This window comes from Anas acuta, chromosome 14 (genome assembly GCF_963932015.1).
Source record: "Anas acuta chromosome 14, bAnaAcu1.1, whole genome shotgun sequence".
NCBI classification, from domain to species: Eukaryota; Metazoa; Chordata; class Aves; order Anseriformes; family Anatidae; genus Anas; species Anas acuta.
Window position 1 is genome coordinate 11,028,191 of NC_088992.1, and position 13,448 is coordinate 11,041,638.

At 50.3% G+C, this 13,448-nt stretch overlaps 1 protein-coding gene across 3 annotated transcripts in view; it reads right to left on the reverse strand.

Moving 5' to 3' along the window:
- SH3PXD2B (SH3 and PX domains 2B) overlaps nt 1-13,448 on the reverse strand; it is a 70,534-nt gene that overhangs the window by 42,120 nt on the left and 14,966 nt on the right. Inside the window, exon 3 of one of the 3 annotated variants that reach the window (XM_068698249.1) lies at nt 5,100-5,285. The exons of the other annotated variants lie outside the window; for them this stretch is intronic. The gene's annotated coding sequence lies outside the window, so the exon portion shown is untranslated. The remainder of the gene's footprint in view (nt 1-5,099; nt 5,286-13,448) is intronic. 3 annotated transcript variants of the gene reach the window in all.

Consider the following 13,448-nt stretch of genomic DNA (forward strand, 5'->3'; position numbering starts at 1 on the left):
GAGGGAGAATGCTTGCACTCAGCAGTATTCCCAGGAAGCAGAGCATTCAGGAAGGGCTTTGCCCAAATAAGAGCTGTTAATGCAGACAGCATAACGCCGCAGGGATGGATGGCTGCTGGAGGAGCAGAGCTGCCAGCATGCCCTATCGTTTTCTGGCCCCAGCCAAGCCCGGAGAAGTCTCTGCAAAAAATTAAAACAAGTGCCAGGAGCTAATAAGGCACGTCATCGCTTCGCTTCTTTTCCACTACAGAGTGGAAAAGTTTCGCACCTTCGTATTTTGGTGGGGGAAAAAAAAAAAAAAAAAGATACATTATTTTTCATTTAAATCTGGTGCAGTGGAAAGAAAAACGTGACAGTGAAATGCATTCCCCGATAGCAATGGAGTGGAAGGAGCACAGGTTGACTCTGGCTGCAGGTGCTCTGCAACCGGTGGGCACTGTGGGATTTGCTCCTGTCGAGCTGCTGTGTCCAGCTGGGAAGCTGAGGATTTCTGCTCCCGAGTGTTGTGATTTGTGTGGGTCACCCCGGGACTGCAGAAGAGAAAGCCAGTCTCTGCCAGCTCACCAAGGAGATGCTGCATCTCACCAAACAGCCAGATACACCAGCACATCGGGATGGTGGTGATGAAACACCCAGGCGAGGCCAGCAAACTCTTCCAGTCTTGCACAACACCAGGACATGATGCATGAGCCGCAGTTGCAGGGAGAGGGAAGTTCCCTCTTCTCTTCTTGGCAGGATTTGCTTTGGCTACGTGACGGAGGTTCGGAGTAAAGCCGTATTTCTCTGCTTTGGTCTCACAAGCAAGAGCTGACCTAATCCATGCCTGCACCAGGCACTGCCATTATTACCCTGAGCCCAGAAGCTGGCTTTTGACACCACCCAAAGGGGAAAAAAAAAGAAAAAAAGAATTCAACAGAACAAAAGGCTTCACAATCCGGTTCGGCGTGGGCAGCGGAGTCACAGGAGGCTCTTTGTGAAAGCGACAGCCTCCCGCTGAGAGGAGGCAGCCACTTCCCATGGGGAAAAGAAGGGCCTGAGCCAAACCCGCTCTCACCCCACACTCCAAAATTCCCCTCGGTCCCCGTCCCTAGGGAGAGGGGAAGGCAGCAGGCGGGCAGACATCCTGCGTGCCCCGCTGTTCCCATGGAGGCCAGCTCCAGCCAGGGATATTCACACACGTTCACTCTGACCTCCTTGACTCCCTCAACCAAAATCTCCTCCAGACGTGTCCCGCTCATCTCGAAAGGCAGCGGGAAAGGGAAGCAGGTCCGGACACTGCCTGTTTTCACAGGGCCACTCGGAGACGTGAACCAAAGCCTTTACAAACGCTCTCCTGCAGATCAGAGCACCCTGGCACCCTGGAGCCAGCCTGTTTTCGGAGAACATCTGCCAAGCAGAGTCTGCAGAGACAGCAACATCTGGCAGCAGCTCCTGGGCAGCTGCTGCTTAGTGCCCTTGCTGTGCTCTGAGAGGCACCTTCCCGTCATCTCCACAGACTGGGAAGAAACTGGAGGTGGAAGCACAGCAGCCCAGGAGACAGAAGGACCAACGTGGAGCAAGCTCAGACCCCAGGCGTTGGTGATGCCGAGCCTGGGGAAGGACTCACTGCTCTACTGGTGCTGCGCCACCACTTTGAGCAGTCAAAGCCACCTGTCCTGGAGCACCCAGCTCACTGGGACCATTCAGAGTGAGCTGGATGTTCAAAGACTGAAATTAGAGGTGATGGGCAGCAAAACCAAGCAGTTTCCTGATGACCACAGCTTCTCCCCAGTCCCTGCTTTTCTGGTGCAAGGGATGAATTGAAATGCATTTGATATGTTACTGGGCAGGGTGATCCTGACCTGCTCAGCACTAGGAAATGGCATCACAGAGGCCGGATTGTGAAAACCTGATGGAAAACTTTAAGCCTGGCTCAGCAATAGACAAAAAAAGAATTAACTGAGGTCAGAGAAAAGGGCTACACAAATTGGCAGCAGCTGCCACTGCAAGAGAAATTTCCTATGAAATCACAGGAAGCGTTAGACAGAGAGATGTCAGTGTCTGTGAATAGCTCCCTCGCATGGAAAGGGAAGCGGGCACGGGGCAGGAAGCACCCCTGGCTATGTCCTGCCCCGGGCAGCCCCCCAAAAAGCAGCGACTGCCAGCTCTGCACCTCCCCGGCCCTCCTGTTCCTGTCCTCCACGTGGGTTCAGGGAACCAAGCGCAACGTGAGGTCTCCAAGAGCAACCAGGCAAAATGCTTCTGTTGTCCAGAGCTGGAGATGTTTCCAGGCAGAGCACATGCTGGTTCTTTGAGCGGAAACCTTGCCAAGGCTTGCTTGACACACTCATCAACTTGAGCAATCGAGAGCCAGCAGGCTGGGCACTGCACCGTCACCGGGCATTCCCAGCAAAGCAATGCCTGGACCCAAGCATCTAACCCCTAAAAGCCTTTATTCGACCTCAGTGTAATGAGCTTTGCATTTCATCATCCAGCCTTGTAACTTAAAATTCCAGAAATCACTAACAGATTATCCAGGTTAGTCACTCATGGTGACAGGCTGGGAGTTTCTAATCACCAATGTCACCATCACAGCCCCACTGCAGCAGATGGGCCAAAGACAAAGTCATGGTGATCCAGAATCATCACCCGTTCCTGGCTGGCTCAAACTATTCTGAAAAGCACTACTTGTTTCCTCTTCTGTCAAAAATATATTTGGGAAAGACAATACTGCTTTAAAAATGAATTAAAAATAATAATAAAAAAGAAAACCTCACATTTGGACAGCAGCACAGTGCCTCTGCGCCCAACAATCCCAAAGCAGTGATCTCCACTAACACAGCCTCCTCACCACGTTTGCCCCTCTGTCTGCTTCTTGGGCCATTTAAATGGCTTTTTACATCTGATTTGGGGGCAGTGACCCAGTAGGCAGGCCCCAGACCATACAGAAGAGCACTGAAAGCTGCAGCTTTCCACGTCCACCCCAGGAGCGGAGCACAAACAATCAATAAACATCCACAACTCACCAGGGCGACCCAGCCATGGGAAATTATTCTTGCCAGGAGACGTGCTTGGGAACTGAGCAATACCTGGGGGTGATGCTGGTCTGCGCCGCTTCCTCTTCCCCTTCCTCGCCATGGGAACTTCCCCACTCCAGCACACCCGGCGCTGCGCCAGCCCCGCAAGGAGCCTCGGCACGGGAGCAGGAAAGAGCTGAGCCACCTGCCTCAGCCCAAAGACCTCAGGGCAACCACCGAAACCATCGCCTGAGCTGTCCCAGCAGCAGCGGTCGCAGGGAAGGCTGCAGAGACAGTTTGCATTCACCCACATCCTGCTCTGGGATGCTAGCGGGGAGATCTGCCTGGAAGACCACGAGGTCATGAGACCGGGTTTCTGCTGTGGAAATGGAAACACCGGTGGAGAAACACCAACAAATTTGCCTGATTGTGTGTGTTGAGCAGCTGAGGTACAGCAAGGGGGTGGGAGCTGAGGCCAAAGGCTCCAGGCAGGTCTCGTTGCACATCGAATCTCGTGCTTCTCGTGCTTCACACCAAGATGTAACCTCCAGTCAAACATTTCAGCAACCAGCCGCCCAGCAGAGGCTCGGCGTGCGTGCCACCCCACTCCAGGCCACGTGCTTGCCAAAACCTCTGGATGACTTCTCGCTAGCTTCTTCCCCAAATAGCTCACGATCCAATTTCTCTTCAACCCCTCCCTTCTCAAAAATCTGCCCCCACTCCAGCACACGAAGGAAAGCAGACTGGTGTGCATTCCTTCCGTGAAATTAATGTAAAGTTTTAAATCTGCGGCAGGCCCGAACGTGACGAGACAAAGGAGGCGGCACTCGAGCTACAGGCAGCACCGCAAAGGCTGCAGTCCCACCACTCGGGAGAGCACTGCTGGTCAGAAACAGGAGCCTCATGACCTTCCTCTTGCATCAGGCTTCTTCCTAACCAGCTATTTTCCCTGCTGTTCCTTCTCTAAACACATACCCCATTTTCCAGCTGAGCAAGCACAGTCAGCAGAACGGCCTGTGTGGAGGTTTTTTTCCCTCCACGCAAGGGAAGATTTCATCCTGCTCAGGTTGACGGGGGTGCCTGTCACCAGCAGCTCCGTAGGAACCAGGACCATTACACAAGTGGGACAGAAACACGAGATAAGGCAAACCTTTGAGGTCTGTCTGCCCCCAGACAGGGTTTCCATATAAAACACATATGCCTTCTTAGCATGACCTTGCTCCTTTCCTCCCTCTCCTCTTTCCGCCAGCAGCATCTCTCCGGGGAGCATCCGAGCACCAGGCTGGGTGGCCAGGAGCACCACAAGCTGCCCTTGTATTCCTCTGTTTACAGAAAGGGTGGGATTTAGAGGTGCCAAGTTCAGCAGTGCCCAAAGCCTGAGCACGGCAGGAAGCCTCCACAGCCAGCGCACACACATGCACTCTGGGGCTTCAGAGCTCTGCTGAGTCCAGGCAGCCCTTGCCAGAGGACTGGAGCTCGCCAAGAAACTCTGCTTATTGCAAATCCAGAGCGCTGCTGTTAAAGGATATCTGATGGGGGAGACCGGCCTCGCAGCTTACCGAGGAGTTAATGCACTTACCAGGGCAGTGCTGCGCAACAAAGCTGGGATCTTGGGGAGCCTTTAGGAATGCACACAGCCAGATGCATTGCCTCTGCGGGGGGACAAGGAGAGCACCCTCCTGACCTGGGATGCTCGTTATTTCCCCAGACACCGAAGCCAGTGAGCACAAAGCCCCGCAGCAGGCAAAGAGCAGCCCGCAGAGCAGCCCCGACACTTTCTGATCATGAAAATGCAGATTTCAAACACACGAAATCAACCCAAACCACAAAGCTGGAACCACATCTGCTTTTTTAGGACCCAGCAGGGATAGGGGGAGAGAGAGCAATGCCAAGAACCGAAAGCATAACTAAACCCCTAAGGAGCATGAACCCGTAACAGCACCCAAACCCTGGGGGACGTTAGAGCCCTTCTCTAAGCAGTCTTACCACAGAGATATTAAAAGAGATAGCCTGAAAAGCCTCTGGCCAAATCCATGGGCTGATTTAAAAAACAAAACAAAACAAAAAAAACAACACCAGGGTATTGAGGCTTAAAGAAGGCACCTGTTGGCAGGTGGAAAGCAGCCACCTCCGATGCAGAAACCTTGGAGCTTCCCAGCAGGACTTTTCGTTTTCCTGGAGGCAGCCAGAGAGGGAGAGGAGAGGAGCTGGAAAATGCTGCCTTGCCACAAGGAGAGATCAGCAGATGGGGATCCATTTCAATTAACATTTCATTTTCAATGGCAAAACCTAGCCACGATGATAAGAAGGAATTTACATGTTAAGTGACTCATCAATAAGAAAGTTCTTTTTAAAAATTAATAATTAATAGCAAGAATTACCGATGGTAATTATTAATTTTTAAATTAAAAACGTTTTACATGTACCGAACTGAGTTTCTTTCTTTGCTAAAGTTTAGGCACTAGCTTTCCTCCCAGCACAGGACAAGGAAACGCGATCACTTTGCAGAGCTGCCTGGCTTCCCAGCCTGCTTGGCACGCTGCGTGGCCCAACACAAAGGCTTCTTCAGGGGCCGTTCCAGCAGTCATTCTCATCATGTACGATGCTGTTAAAAAAATACAGGATTGCAACTTTCTGTTTGATGAGATTGGGTGAGAACTCCCAGATTTTGTGTCTCCACCATGGGTGCTGGTAGTTTCTATCACCCAGTTTTTCCTGGGACAGGTGGTGCCTGATACCAGCAGCCGCTCTGCAGACCCAGTTTTTCAATGAGGCAGGCAGACCCACAACCTAAGCTTTATGGAAAGTAATATTTCCCTTGTTTTTCAGCAATATCTTTCTCTAGAAACACTCCCAGAAGAATGTCAGCTGTGCTCTGTGAGGCTGAAAACCCCCCAGACACCAGTTCAGGTGACCCTGCGGTGCCCGAGACAAGCTGTCCAGATACCTGAGAGCGCAGTTGCACAATGCAGCTGAAACAAATGGATTTCTGCCTGCAGCAAGACGCAGGGATGGGTCCCACCTCCCACCTTCCTCATTCCTGGCCCTCCAGGAGCCACCCTGAGCCCACAGGAATGTTCCTCCACCTCCAGGTGATGCTGCACTGCTAACAGGGATCTGGTGGCCTTCAGGAGCATCGCCTCTCAGTCACAAAGCTACTCTTTGAGGGAGGCATTTCCCAAAGTCTGCTATGACAAAATAAGCAGCTACAGTCCAAATAAGCAGCTATCTTCTCTCTTTCCAGAAAGGTTAAGTACCTGACCACCACTGACTGTAAATGAGCAGCAAGCTCTGCTTGCAGAGAAAACAGGAGCACGAGGAATTCTTGCACGTATCAGAATACACCCATTTGGCTAAGTAAAGATCGTACCAACACCGAATGAAAAAAAAAAAAAAAAAAAGGAAATTTGAATACTATTTCTTGCCCAAACATTGAATGTTCTATCAAAGACAGTATTAAAACAATAATTTCACCAACTTTAATTGCACCTACCAAACCTAATCTCTAAGATCTAATTTCCACACTGCTAGGTAAAGACAGCCACAACCATCGTTTGTTATTCGTTCACTGCTCATTGACTCACCACCATTGCCAAGGCCTCAAGATGTGGTTCCAATAAGGCAGAAAGTATTTTAGGATCAGGGAGGTGAAACTCAGACAGGGAAAACATTGGCTCTTCTCATGCAGACAGCTCACGAGAGAACATTTTTCACATAGCTTATCACCGACAGCGCAATCCTAGATAACATCAGATGACGGGAAGATGAGCAGAAGGGGCGTGATGCACAGTAGTACCCTCAAGCCCCAGCTGCTGGCAGGAAAAAATGAGGAGCGGCCACAGAGGGGACGTGCAGGCTGCTGGAGCCCTTCAGCATCCACCCGCTGGCACCACGGTATGTTTTCCCCTCTCCATTTTCTGGTTAATGAGGTCCCCCTTTCCTGCTGCCGGCCAGCTGGAAGGCATGAATCACAGAGGAAGGGCAGATCCTGCACACCCATCCTTCTCTCCTAATCCATCCAGCAGAGCAGCCTGGCTGGCACAGACCTGCCTTCCTCTTTGCTCCCAGCTCCGGCAGGATGAGTGTCGCATACCCAGGAAAAGTCTGAGCTGGGTCCCAAAGATGGGGACAAGGAGCCAGACAAGCCTCGGGGCAGAATGCATACTGGAGAAGGAAGAAAAAATAAGGCAAAGGAAATAAAAGGAGAGGAGTGTCACTTCTTGGATGGAGCAAAAGTGCCGGAAAGGGAGAGCAAGCAGTTAAATCTGTCCCTTCTCCCCAGGCCCACTGGGACCCCGTGGGGATCATACCAGAGGTCCACACCTCGTTTTGCTGCGGGACTCTCAGAGCACTGGGTCCTTTACTGAAAGCACTTTCAGCCACCAGAGCAGGGTCAGGATTTCCAGCACCGTGTTAGACCTGGAAAAACCTGATGCAACTGAATGGAAGGCACAGAAAAGAGGTGAGAAATGAGAATGATGCGAAACCCACCATCCCTTCACCTTTATCACCTCCCTCTGCAAGGACAGGAAAAGCCCAGACCATTGCTCTTCACCTCTCCTTGTTCTTGTTTCCATCTCCCACTTGACATAAAGACGCACGGATGCTTCCATTTCCTAAATGCCCACGCTGTGTGCGTGGTGCTTGCTACAGTCAGTACTACATCATACACATTTAGCCATGTGGATGGTTCCTAGCCATTTCACAAAAAATTCAGTGCTTCTGACTCCTTCATACTGACCATCAGTCAGTGCTTTCTTATCAAACGATAAGCTTTGACCCAGGGCTGAGACAAAAAGAGGGTGTGGGTCATCTCCTCGTGTTACAAGACAACTTTTAAACACTGCGTTACTGAGATCTGCACCAAACAAAGCCACGTTGTATTTCCAGGAGAGCTTAGCTTAGTCACCAAGGAGCCCAAGCTGCTTTAACCACCCCGTGCATGCCCCTGCAGGGGTGATACAGTACAGTTCCCCCCCTCTGGATCACAGATGTCCACGGGAGAGGCTACCAGCAGTGCCAAAAAGGCCGAAAGAAGGTGCACCATGCGGACACCACGGCAGATCCAGGAGCAAAGCAGAAGGGCCAAGGCTGGCCATCAGCTTGGAGCCCATCAAAAACCATTGAAAATTGCTACCAGCAAGCTGCTCAAGGAAGGTTTCAGCTACAAGAATCAAACCTGCCGAGGACGCCTGCTTGCCCCAGGTGTGTGCTGGTCCTGGGGACTTTCATCCCACGCCATCCTGCTGGGAGGACTGGCTGCAGCGTCCCAGGGGCAGGCATGGCTTTCAACAGCTCAGAGCCCTGCTCGGCTGCCAGGTAAAGAATTTAGCAGCTAGTCAGAGTGCCAGCGAGAGCCAATTATAACTCAACTGACCTGCCTTGGCGCTAACACGCACGGGAATGTGCTGGCTGCCGGCTGCCAAATGCTGGAAAGCTATAAATGGGAGACGTTTGGAGAGAAAAGGATTAAGGAGCCAGCTTTTAACCAGGCTGAAGTGCATGGGACTGTGCGTATTCTTTATGGAGGGAGAGAGAATGAGTAAGATCTTTGATGTAGTACTGGAAAAATACAGGCTCTTTCTTCTACAGAGACAGCAGTAGTCCTGACTTAATGGAAAGTGTTTCTTCTTTTCGCAAGTTAGATTACGACAATTCACCTTTTCTATGCTTCTGCATGTTGCTTAAGCTCGTTATTCTCGGTAAAGTCTGGACACAGAGGAACAAAGGAAAAAGCCTTGCCCGTGCTTTGTAGCAGGAACCTCACCATAGGAAGTTGTGGGTTTTTTCTTGTATTTGGTCACGCAAGTGCCTGTCTTTCATGATCCAGCTGTCTAAGGGAGAGATCCTGTTGATTTATATTTGTGGCTGGGTGCAGTCATTTCACACACAAATGTGCAGAATTTTGCTGAACTCCACAAACCCGGGAAAAAAGAAATTCCCAGAGTGTTGAAATAAGATCCCTGTTATGAAATAGCACTCAAAAGCGCCCTGTTTACAGTCCCTGGACACAAAAAGACATCCATCTTCCTAAGCAGCAGAGTGACCGAGCTGCCTTAGGGCCTTTCCTCCATCAAAGAGGCCGTCAGAAAAGCCACCTCCAGCCCAGGACAGGCATGAAATACAAGCGGCAAAGCACGCTGTGTTTCCACCTTGTGCTGATGGGGACAAATTGCTTTGCATTCCTGCCCCTGGCTTTCTACGTCTGCAGAATGAAGATAACGCTCACTGCCCTGCTGAGAGCCGCAGCCCCCGGGCACAGCACAGGAGGAGGAGGAGGAGGAAGAGGAGCAGAAGCAGAGGAAGACCAGCATGGGGCTCGTCGGGTCCGCACCCTGTGCCAGCATGTCTCGCAGCAGGGAAGCAATGCAGCAGGCTCATTTTAATTTTTCAAGAGGCCAGCAGCCTGAAACAAGCTGACAAGAACAATTCTCCTCTGTGTGCCAGCCAGCGTCTTCTGAGCCCATTTTAACACAACCTTTTATTTTAAAATGGGCTGAATTACTCAGACACTGACTTTCCCTCGCTGCTGCACGTGCGTGGCAGGTGAAGAACCCCCTCCAGAATGGCTCATCTGTCTTTCACGTAGAGACAACACGCACACACCACTGCCTTTTGCCAATTTTCTCATAAAAAGTAGGCACCACTTCAGCAGTCTGTGTTGTGTTTTTTCTTTTTTTCCCCTCTTACACACAAAGCTGTTGGCCTGAGGGATGCAGGACTCTCTCCAAGATGACATAGCTCCAGGTGGGTCAAGGCTGAAAGTTTCCAGCTAAGAACCTGAAGGATTTGTTAAACATATGGACAGACCAGAGGACTGGGAAACACACTCGATGCGCACACAGCGGTTGAGAAAGCCAGAGCCATTTTTAAGTATGCTTAAAATTCTCATTTTGTCTGTCTCTGAACCATGCAGCAAGCACATTTACTGCAGACTATGTCACGTCTCCTTCCCTGGGCTCACAATTAAACCTTTGTGCAGAGAAGCAGCCACATGGCATCACCCTCTCTTCCTACAGCCTTCAGCTGGGTGGAAGACTAGGAGAAAAGTTACTGAGTGCAAGCAGAAAAATCACAGGTTAACCTGAGCCCAGGGAGTGCACCCCTGTACTGCAATTTGAAGTTGAAGGGCTTGCAGCTGCCTGCCAGAGGAGATACTCCTGCTTTGGTGGCAAGAAGGCAAGCCATGGTGTAAATGTCAAATGCTTGGTACCTCCATCACGGCTCATTTCCTAATGGATCAGATCTATTCCTGACTGCAGAGACATCAGTTTTGCTATCCCCGATGCAAAACTCAACAGGACCAAAAAGAGCCAGGGTGGATGCAGCTGAAAGGCAAAATAAGCAGAGAGCACAGCACAGCGCCCTGCCTGGGCACAGACAAGAGCAGGAAGATGTTAAAAGGTCAAGATAGCGTGTAAGGACACATCATGGGCATGGCAAGACAACCGTGGCTCTTGGTCACATGAGGACTTGAAACGACTACCACGGTGGCTGATGAGCTCATAATTACAAAGTGTGGAAAAAATGTGTCTTTTTTCGGGGTTTCCATAAAAAACAAACAAACAAACAAAAAAAAAAAAAACATAAAATGCAAGCCAGTATCTGTTCTCTAACCAGTACCATCTCTCCAGACAATGGTTTTAAGAGGAGCCTTCCAAAAGGCTTGCTAAACTCCTCCCAAGCAGTGCCTGACAACCCAAAGGAGTGTTGCAGTCACGGCCAGCTCCTCACCTGCGGGCAGTGCTGGGAGCATCTCCGGGGCACACGAAATCCCGATCCTTGATCTTTGTCTCCCAGAGACAGCCCTTCACGTATCTGATCATCAGCTTATGTGCCAGCAAAAAATTTCCAGCATACCTGCCAGCCTCAATTAGCGTCCAGAACACAACTGGCATCCTTGCAAGCATCAATCTTATTGCCTTTATTTCTTAGGAACAGCATCCATCTGCTCCCAATAGCTCACATCTGGCACGCCACGAGTTATGAAAGAGCCCCAACCCCATTCGAAGGAAATTATTCCTCCAGCCAAGAGGCTCATGCAGAACCGAGTTTAGTATTTGTCGTTACAAATTTACTACAAATCACACAGTTAGTTACCTGGGGGTTCAGATTTCAGAACTGCAACTTCCTGTAGGGGTTGGTTTTGATTTTTGTTTTGTTTTCCTCCGTCACACGTTGATATTATGTAAATTGCTGTGTGATGGAAAACACCACACAGCAGTGGAGAAATACTGAGAAATACGGAGAATACGGAGAAAAACGAGGACTGGGAGTAGGAAGCTTAGCATAGAGATCTACATACACAGAGCAGCAAAAATGCTCCGGAGCATTAACCCAGTGCTCTGATTTCCTCCTGCAGTGAACAGCACATAGGAAGAGGGAGGTGTTAGCCCATTCAAGCACTCCCTTTCCCAATTTCACTGCCTGGCACAGTACGCCAAGCCTTCTCGTGATAACCCCAGAGCAGGTCCTGCATACTTCCCAACACATGAAATACAACATTTGTATTTCCAAACAGCTGTGAGGTGAGGAAGCAGCCTCTGCCTCGTGCTGGGCACACGCTAAATTCTAGAACAAATGTTGGGCACTGGTCCCTGTATGGGAGCTGACCTGTGCAACCAAGGGATGGCCTATGCTGCAGCCAAAAGGAGGAAAGCAAGTAATTAGGCAGAAATAGATCTCGTCCTGCTTAAAGAAAAGCAGGGTGGTGCTTGGGAAGGCCGCTGCAGCCGTTACCTCTAGAGGGAATAGCAGAGGGTGGCAGCACCCAGCACTGCCCGAGGCCACGGGGTGACTCACTGCACTAATTAGCCAGGGCTGCAAACTAAGATACTGGTGAGGTATTAACTTATTTTATTACTGCAAATCCATTGCTGCTTCTTTCTTTTATCCTACAACCTTACACACTGGTAACACTGAATTTCCATAGTTTTTCCATCATCATGGACCTGGTAAACCTCAGAAGTGGCAAACGGGACCTCTCCTGCAGGGCTCAGCACCTCTTGGCCCAAACAAAGTAGGGGTTCCTCTCATCTGCACAAACCAGTGCAGGGGACAGTGACTGAGGGGTCTTTGTGAGAAAGGTAACTCAGTAAAGATGCCTGAGACACAGCTAGGAAAGCACCAGGGTCCCCAGGGAGCTTGCAACCTCTAGCAGCTTCCAACAAGAGAACTCAAAGCCTTAAACAAAACACTGATTATTTGGGGATTTTCAGGATGAATTTCACCATAGCTGTTCTCTTGCAACACAGGCCAGTATTTATACACCCGCATTTGTGCCAAACTAGGACTTTTGCACAGAGGAGCCAGTCTGTCAGTATCGATGACAGCCAAAGGGAAGAGCTGTAGAAGTTCACAGTATTCAAACAAAATCTTGAATGCTCCCGAGGTGGTAACAGCACATACTGCAGGCAATACTGTGATGAGCAAGGTGGTTTCTGACCATCAATGTGCTTTTCTGGTGGAAAGACAACTCCTGAAGAGGTGATAGAGATGGGGGCACAGAGCAGTGGGCGTTGAGCACATCAGGGCCAGAGGGAGCGTTATTTCAGTAAGGGGGATGCAGCCACTCTTGCACGTCTGTGTGCAGAGGCAGGGAACAGCACCAGGTTCACTGCAGGCTTCACCCCAGTTCAGCTGATCTGGAAGTTCGTGTTTCAAGCACTGTTCCAGTGTAGCTGGGAAGGGAAGGACCCCAAATGGCCCCTTTGCCCTCCGACCGCAGTGGGAGCAGGACAGCCAGCAAGGCTGACAGTAGTAGGAGTGCGTGTGTTTGACTTGGCCCTACTCCTAAAATAATTGTTTGGCCACAATGGAAGGTGACAAACGATTCAGCTGCAACCCCACTGGGGAATACCAGGAGAAAATCCCCAGCCACTCACACAACTGTGCTGGGACTGCTCTGAAACACCAGCATCACTTAACCCCTGAGGGCAGCCCCCCTCTGGTCCCACTGCCCCCACTGACCCCCCAAGAACATCATCTCCCCTCTCCTGCTTGGATCAAACACCTTCTTCGTCCCCCTGCCTGGGCTTAGCAGGAGGCTTGCTGACAGCAGAGGAGGGTGCACCAACCTTCACCCAAATGTGGCCAGAGCTGCTGTTGAAAAAAACAAAATCCCGCTCAGCTTCTGGCAGGAGTGTGCAAAGTGCAGCCAGAATCACTGGGCACACAGATATTAAATTAACAAATCTCTCTCCCCAAACATGCAGGCACTGAGATTGCTCAGAGCTGTGAGTATGAGCAAGTCTGGATGGATTTTCACTGGATAATCCAAAAGACAGTTTCTTGACACAGGGATCACCTGTGGCTCCAGTTTCCAATCCTTCCTCTAATGCATCAAAAAGATCATCAGAATTGGACACATGAAAACTATTTTTCCCCTCTTACTACGTTTTCAGAAGCAGCCGAAACCTTTTAGCCAATTACTTTTTTTTTTTTTTTAATAGC